General features: G+C 48.5%; 1 protein-coding gene across 3 annotated transcripts in view; it reads left to right on the top strand.

Moving 5' to 3' along the window:
- Positions 1-5,498: 5,498 nt before the first annotated feature.
- LOC141749698 (sulfate transporter-like) overlaps positions 5,499-6,638 on the top strand; it is a 40,067-nt gene continuing 38,927 nt past the window's right edge. The window contains exon 1 of one of the 3 annotated variants that reach the window (XM_074603626.1): positions 5,499-5,624. The gene's annotated coding sequence lies outside the window, so the exon portion shown is untranslated. Of the gene's footprint in view, positions 5,625-5,724; positions 5,802-5,910; positions 6,636-6,638 lie in introns of those variants that run through there. The other 2 variants (XM_074603628.1, XM_074603632.1) reach the window with 2 other exon arrangements.

Here is a 6,638-nt window from a genome sequence, read left to right as displayed (position 1 = left end):
AAGCAAGGCTGGCTGATTTCATGCTATCACCAGGAATTAATTGTTGAAAGCATTGTTTGTGGATGGCTGCAGTAGAAAGCTGTTCAGGACCATGCCACAGATTTGGATTATCACATTTAACACAAGTGATCTTTGTAGCAAAGAATTAATTATCTTTGTATGAAACCAGCTTAGTCAGCCCTAAGTCACATTTTTAACAATTCTCCTAGAGAGCGCTCAAAGAGCCATGCAAAATTCCATGGTCAGCAGCCTATGAAGATGCTTTACTGGCCACATCTCCATGCGTAGAGATGTTCTTTTCTGATCAAGCATGTGCCGTGCTTTCCACATGTAGCCCTTAATGCAGGTGTTGACTCCACAAAGGCATTTCATGGACGCTGCCAGGCGGACAGGCTCACTCTTTGTTGCTGTAGGGTGCTCTGTGCCCAGCTATGCTTCAGATCGAACACGTAGGTTCACAACCTGGATGTTTCTTCTCCAAGTGATAAAAATATTCTACTGCAAACCAGGGTTGCCAACATAAACATTTTTGAGAAATAATTCTGGGTGCTTCTATATAAATTAGGGTTCATGGCTATGATTCTATTCTGTCACTTGTGATAATCAACATATGCCTAATTGCAGGGATTAAAAACAATAAACTCAGCAAAATCCATCTCAGATTTAGAGTAACATCTCCCTTCGTGGTTTAAACAGACTCGCCAAGCTGTAATGTATCCACAGCCCTTGCTCTGCTGCACACATCAATTGTCAGCATATCGGAAAGTGCACAGCCAAATTTTGGGAGCTCAGCAGTAGCTCAAGGTGACTTTGCAAATACTCCCTACTGCTGGAAGCCAGCGAGACACGAAGGACAGCTTCTCTCAACCACTCAAATGAGGCAAAAGAAATGAGCCTGTCCTTTGGCACTTTTATTACCTGGGCTTCTCTCTGGCTGCCAGGTAGTTATTGCTCTCACCCCAGGTGAAGGAGCCGTGACCAGCCAATGCAGCTGGGTGCTGCTGCTGCAGGCAGCAAGTTACTGCACTGCTGCAAATCACAGAGGGCGAAAGATTTCCTCAAGCACGGTATTTTAAGTAACTCGCTCCCCCCCATCTCACAGCGCATCCTACGTTGACTACGCTTAGGAAACGTCAGCACTTCTGTAGCCCCTTCTGAAATACCGGTTCAGCATTTCCTCAGCGACACCCGCCTTACAAACGTGTGTTCCCGTGCCTCCAGCCACGGGCTGCCGTGGGAGAACCGGGCACCGCTCTCCCCCTCGCTAGCACAGGGCAAGGGCACCCGGCAGCAGGGCGCTCAGAAATCCCTCCGTCCAGCGTGTTTCTGGATATATAGCTACCCCCTTGCCTGCAAGCAGTTCTCATTTTTTAACACCATTTCTGACAGTCTTGGAGAAGCCATGATGATATTTTCTTTCCCCGGGGAGGATGAAATACTCACTTCACCTTTCCTCCCACGCCAGCCGTCAGCTCCCTGAGTCTCTGAGCCCCTGTCAGAAGTGTCTGTGACCCATTTAGAGAAGGGTCCTCCCAGAAACCTTCACTGCAGACGACCCTCCAGTTCTCACAAATGGAGTCACCTTCACGAGAGGCATTCAGAAGGGCTGGGAGCAGCCGAGAAGCCAGTACGTCTGCGGCAGGCTGGGTAAAGGCCGTTCATGCTTTAAGGAAGAGCTCTGCAGCCCTCGCTACATGGTTGTAATGCTGCCAATCACAGATGATATGGTATCGCACTGAGATAAAAGTGCCTAGTATAACTAAAACCCAGGACTTACTGACCAAAACGAACATGGTAATTGTCTGGATGGAACTTGCCCGGCATCTAATTTGGAGGGAAAAGTGCACGTAGCTCTTCACTGTGAGACTTATCGGACTCAAATTTGTGGCTCATGTAAATACTTGCCAAAAACGAGCAGAAGAAGGTGACTCTATTGTAAGCAAAATTAATGTGATTCAGGAGATAAGGACTTGATAATTGCTGCTATATGACAAAACCAAAGAATTTCAATTCAAGTAGATTGGAAAAAATGCATTTTTTAATATTGCTGCAGGCTCACAAAGCTTTTGGGTGAAAATTAGTATCTAGGAAAGTAGATTTTCTGAGTTAAATACTAAGCTGATGGTCCAGTTTATTTGCCCCATATATTTGCCTGCTACAGTATTAGCAAAGATAGACTCCTCTGAATTTGAGACTTGTTGTATTTTTAATATTCCATGCATTAGCCTCGGGGAAGAAAAGAGAGGTGAAAGATGAGATGAAAGCAATGTAAGAAATACACTGGAGTCCAGCTATTATTTAACTAAGCCTTCTAACCCACAACAACACTCTGAAAATATTAACTCATAATTAATTTTTGACTCTAGGAGACAATATTGGACCATAGCATACACTGAGAGTGTAGCAATTCTGCACAGATACTTGTACAGAACACTCTTTCTTCATAGCAATATAACTGTGAGATACATAGTCCTGAGATATGGACAGAGCTTATTTCTTTTTGATATCTTTACGGCTTAAGTATTTTGATTACCTAAGGACTCTGATTCATTATTCACCTTTCATTATTTAATGTTATAAACATCTTTCATTATTTATTATGCTTTTTTCCCTCCACCCACTTCATTTTTACTTGGCATTTTTCTCATCCTTGATGGAAATCTTTAGAGGGGAGAAGAGTGAAGTAACTGATTTTATGTCTCTTCTTTTTTTTTTGCTTTTGCCAAGTATTGCATGATGTGACTGAATTTATAATCAAATGCATAAATAAAATGCATTTCAAAAGCTAGAACGGGCCTCTTCTGTTACTTAGGCTGATGGACTTTCTAAGTAAAATCAGACATGCCACATCTAGACCTTTATGTGTCTGGCACTAGGGCCTTCTAGGGCCAGCAGGTTGGACACCAAACCCCAGGGGTACTGCTTTGATTTTGCACAGAGGAAACTGCAGGAAGCCTTGTGGAAGGTTGTCCAAAGTCCCCTGGTTGCTCACTACAAAGGCTTAACGAGTTCAAGAATTTCAGGGTGGCTTAATATTACTTTTGTTTTGTCTCTATTTTCCTTTACGCTACTAGCGTTTGCCTGGGTGGCCAGACAAGCTGCCTGCGTGGGGAGGCAGGTCTGTACGAGCTCTGATACGCAGATAGGTCTCACCCTCTGGGCAGCAAGCTCCCATCTTCTCCAGTGCCAAACTTCACGCAACATTTTGCAAATGCAGGCCCCAACCTCAGTGGATGGCAAGTTGTAGAGGGAAAGAAGGACAAGGAGAGAAAATAACACACGTTTTTAGGTGCTTTCACCATAGCCCACTTGTACTGCCAGGGAGCTGTACAGCCGGCGGGACGGAGGCAGTGGGCAGGGAGGGAGCAGGAGGACATGACTGAAAGCAGGAGGCTCCTTACACAAGGCTGGGAGCCAAGTGGCATAAACCAGCCGAGAGCTGCAGGAAATAAGAGGGTGCCTTTATCTGCCGAGTGATAAAGCAGTGCTGGAAGCCTGGAGAGGACTGGGAAGAACTAGGGAGAGCCGTTGCACAGGGGGTTTATTGATGGAGCAGAGACCATGCAGCCCGTAGAGGTCTTTGCTGGGGGGACCAGGGCGTAGTGGGGCCGTTTGAGAGCTGCTGGGCAAGAGGCAAGGTGGGAGGGCTGCCCCAGCTGCGGTGTGCGGGGCTGCCCCGGAGAATGTGCCCAGTGGAACAAAAAGGAGTGTTTTTTAAGATTATTTTGCACTCTGAGAAACTGGTCTCTGGAGATTCGATACCACAAAGACGAGGGGGCAATCTGGAGAAGGGGAGGCAGCAGGTTTGGCAGGCAGAGTGAGTGGGCTGGGCAGATGGCACAGGCTAGCATTCGTGTGTCGCCAAGCCCCAGCTCACTGGTCCTTGGCAGGAGATCCTGGAGCGTGAGCAGCCCAGAGGCACATTTCTCAACGGCCAAAGGTTCCCATAGCACAGAAATACATTAACCATAAAACTTAATATACCCTGAGAAGAGGTAAGCAGTTGGATGTTAAATGATTTACTTATTTACTTTACTTATTTACTTGGCTTTTTTTCACCCACTTTTTAGAAAATCAGCGTACAGTGAAAAGAAAAAGAAAACCCTAATAATGAAGTGATTCAGAAAAAAATTAATGCTTGGGTTTTTTTTGACATCATGGTCTTTATTTGTGCTTTAAGAAGATATTATTTCCCTATTTCTTCCATGAAGACATGATGTGTTTGATGATGCAAGTTGTTCCACAGCCAATGCCTCGAGAACAACAATGAAAATGCCTGTTGATTGGTTTTGTGGTTTCTTATTAGGTTTCTGCAGACCCTACACAAAAGGCTCCTCTTAATGCTTTTGTCATAGATGTCACTCCTCACAAGGATTTGCTCTGATAGTCTCGGAGTCACTATATACTTCAAACTCAATTAAAACCCCTGCAGAAATCCCTAAGAGGATTGGGAAGTCAGAGCCACGGATGCTTTTGACAGTGGGTAGCCAGGGGAGAGGGAGGGAGCTCTTTTATTTCCTCTGCAACTTGCCTGTTTCAGTTACCATCACATCTAGTTCAACCTTTGTGGAGAGGGTAAGTGTTTCCTATTGGAAATACTCTGTATTTCTACAGCAAGATTTTTATAGTATTTGCCTAACAGCAAAAGACATGGATTCTGCAGGCGTGCAGTTAGTCTTGCTTTCTCCAACCATGTACTGATGGGCTTTTTGTCAGCTCAAGGTTCCACCTGAAATGCAAATATTAGGCAATGTTTCAGAGAACTGCAGAGAATGTCTGCGTTTCTGTGCAAACGGTGAAGGTAAGGCCGACAGGGCTGGGTCCAGCCCCTCCGACCTTGAACCCCCAGTCCACAGATAAAGAAAGAGCGCTGAACAAAAAAAATGGTATTTTTCAGTAATGACATTGTCGAAGACCCTCTGTCATCCCCAGCTGGAAGTACCTCCCAGACAGACCTGGACGCTGGGGCAAACAACACTGAGGGATTTTAAAATACTATTTTTAATGAATATTAATGGTACCCCAATGTAAAATGAGGCCGTTTTCTGTCAGAAATTGTTATAGAGTATCCCTATCTGCAACGGCCGCGGAAAGTTTAAGGTCACTTTACCTCAAGTTACCCGCACATAATTAATCTTTCAACTTAAAAGCGTGAGTGCAACTTAATTAACAGAAACGTGGCTTCTTCACTAGAGTTCCTATGGTTTATTTTTTCGTTTGAGGGCAGTTGTTTTTCTGGGGTAAGGAGCAGAACAAGTGAGTCACCCTCTACACCAGACTCTTCGGGCCGCTCATCATTCAGAACACACTTGGAATTAATTAGAAAGTAAAAACCGTAGCGGGGGGGCTGGTGTGGGCCGCCTCGTAGGCCAGGCCAGGCCAGGGCCGCCTCGGGCCCCCTCTCGCGGCCTGTGGGACGGCCCGGCCCGGCCCTCGGCTCCTCGGGCGGGCTTCGCGCTGCGCCGAGGGGCGGCCCTGCCCGCCGCTGTCGGCCCCCCTCCCCGGGAGGCGGGAGAGCCGCAGGGCCGGGCCGGCGCTGCCCAGCCGCCGGGAGCCGCGGCCGGCGGATCGGTCGGTGCGTGCCGCCCGCCCGAGGTCTGCCCGGAGCCGCCGGCAGCCCCGCGGTGAGTGGGCGCCTGAGCGGCGCGGTGAGGCGAGGGAGTGCAGCGGCGGGGAGCGGGCGGGCGGGAGCGAGCGGGCGGGCGGGCGGGAGGGGCAGGCCGGTAGCGGACTCGTGCTGTGGGCCCGCCTCGGCTCCCCAAGGGAACTTTACGGCTGGCAAGGCCGTGCCTCAAAATAAGGTGAGGGAAGTAGAAAATGAAAGCCGGGGGTAGGAGGAGAGAGCTCGCTGCCGGGGTGTGTGTGTGTGTGTTTGCCTGCCCGCCTGCCTGCCTGCCGGAGGGGCTGGGTGTGAGGGAAGTGGTGTTGAGAGGATGCAACTGAACGTTGTGTTAAAAGCGTTATGACTTCCCTTTCGCTATGCAGGAAACTTAAGGTTATGGTGGAACGTTATGCTGGAGCTTTTAAGTTCCAAAAGTTGGTTGGCCACCAAAGTGATAGACGGGCTGTCAGCGAAAGTCCGCAATTTCAGGAGTATAAAACACGCGTGGGTTTCTTCTTGCAGATTTTAATTTAAAAACAAACCATTTAAAAAAAAAAAAAAAACAACAGCTTTTTAAGTGCTCCCTTATCCAGTGCCAGCCCTGTGTGTGGCCCCGTTGGGAGCCGGACGGTCTCTCGCACAACCCACGGCCCCGCCAGGCAGCCCAGAGCCGCTGCTCCCATGGGGCAGGCAGGAGGAGGGACAGGCTGGCAGTGTGGCATGGGCTGGTAGTCGCTGCCCAAGGAAATACCTTTGGGGCAGCCGATCCTCCGCCCACCGTTGCAGCCCGAACACAGCTCTTCAGTGTTTTACCTTCCTTAGCTAACAGTAAGGGTGGGAGGAGGGTCCCAACCTAGCAATGACTTGCTGAAAATACCACTTAGCAAACTCTGCGTAACAAATCCGCCTCGGATGGAAACTGCTGGAGCACTGTGTGAGGCTGCAGCTGGCTATCTTTAATAGGGATCGATCGGCATCAGACAGGGCAGGGCGGTGTAACCGTCACGCTCGATGTACAGCTGCTTTCTCGGAGGTG

Source organism: Larus michahellis, chromosome 11 (assembly GCF_964199755.1).
Source record: "Larus michahellis chromosome 11, bLarMic1.1, whole genome shotgun sequence".
NCBI lineage: Eukaryota > Metazoa > Chordata > Aves > Charadriiformes > Laridae > Larus > Larus michahellis.
Note: the sequence above shows the minus strand (reverse complement) of the source record. Positions and strands in the feature narration are given on the sequence as shown.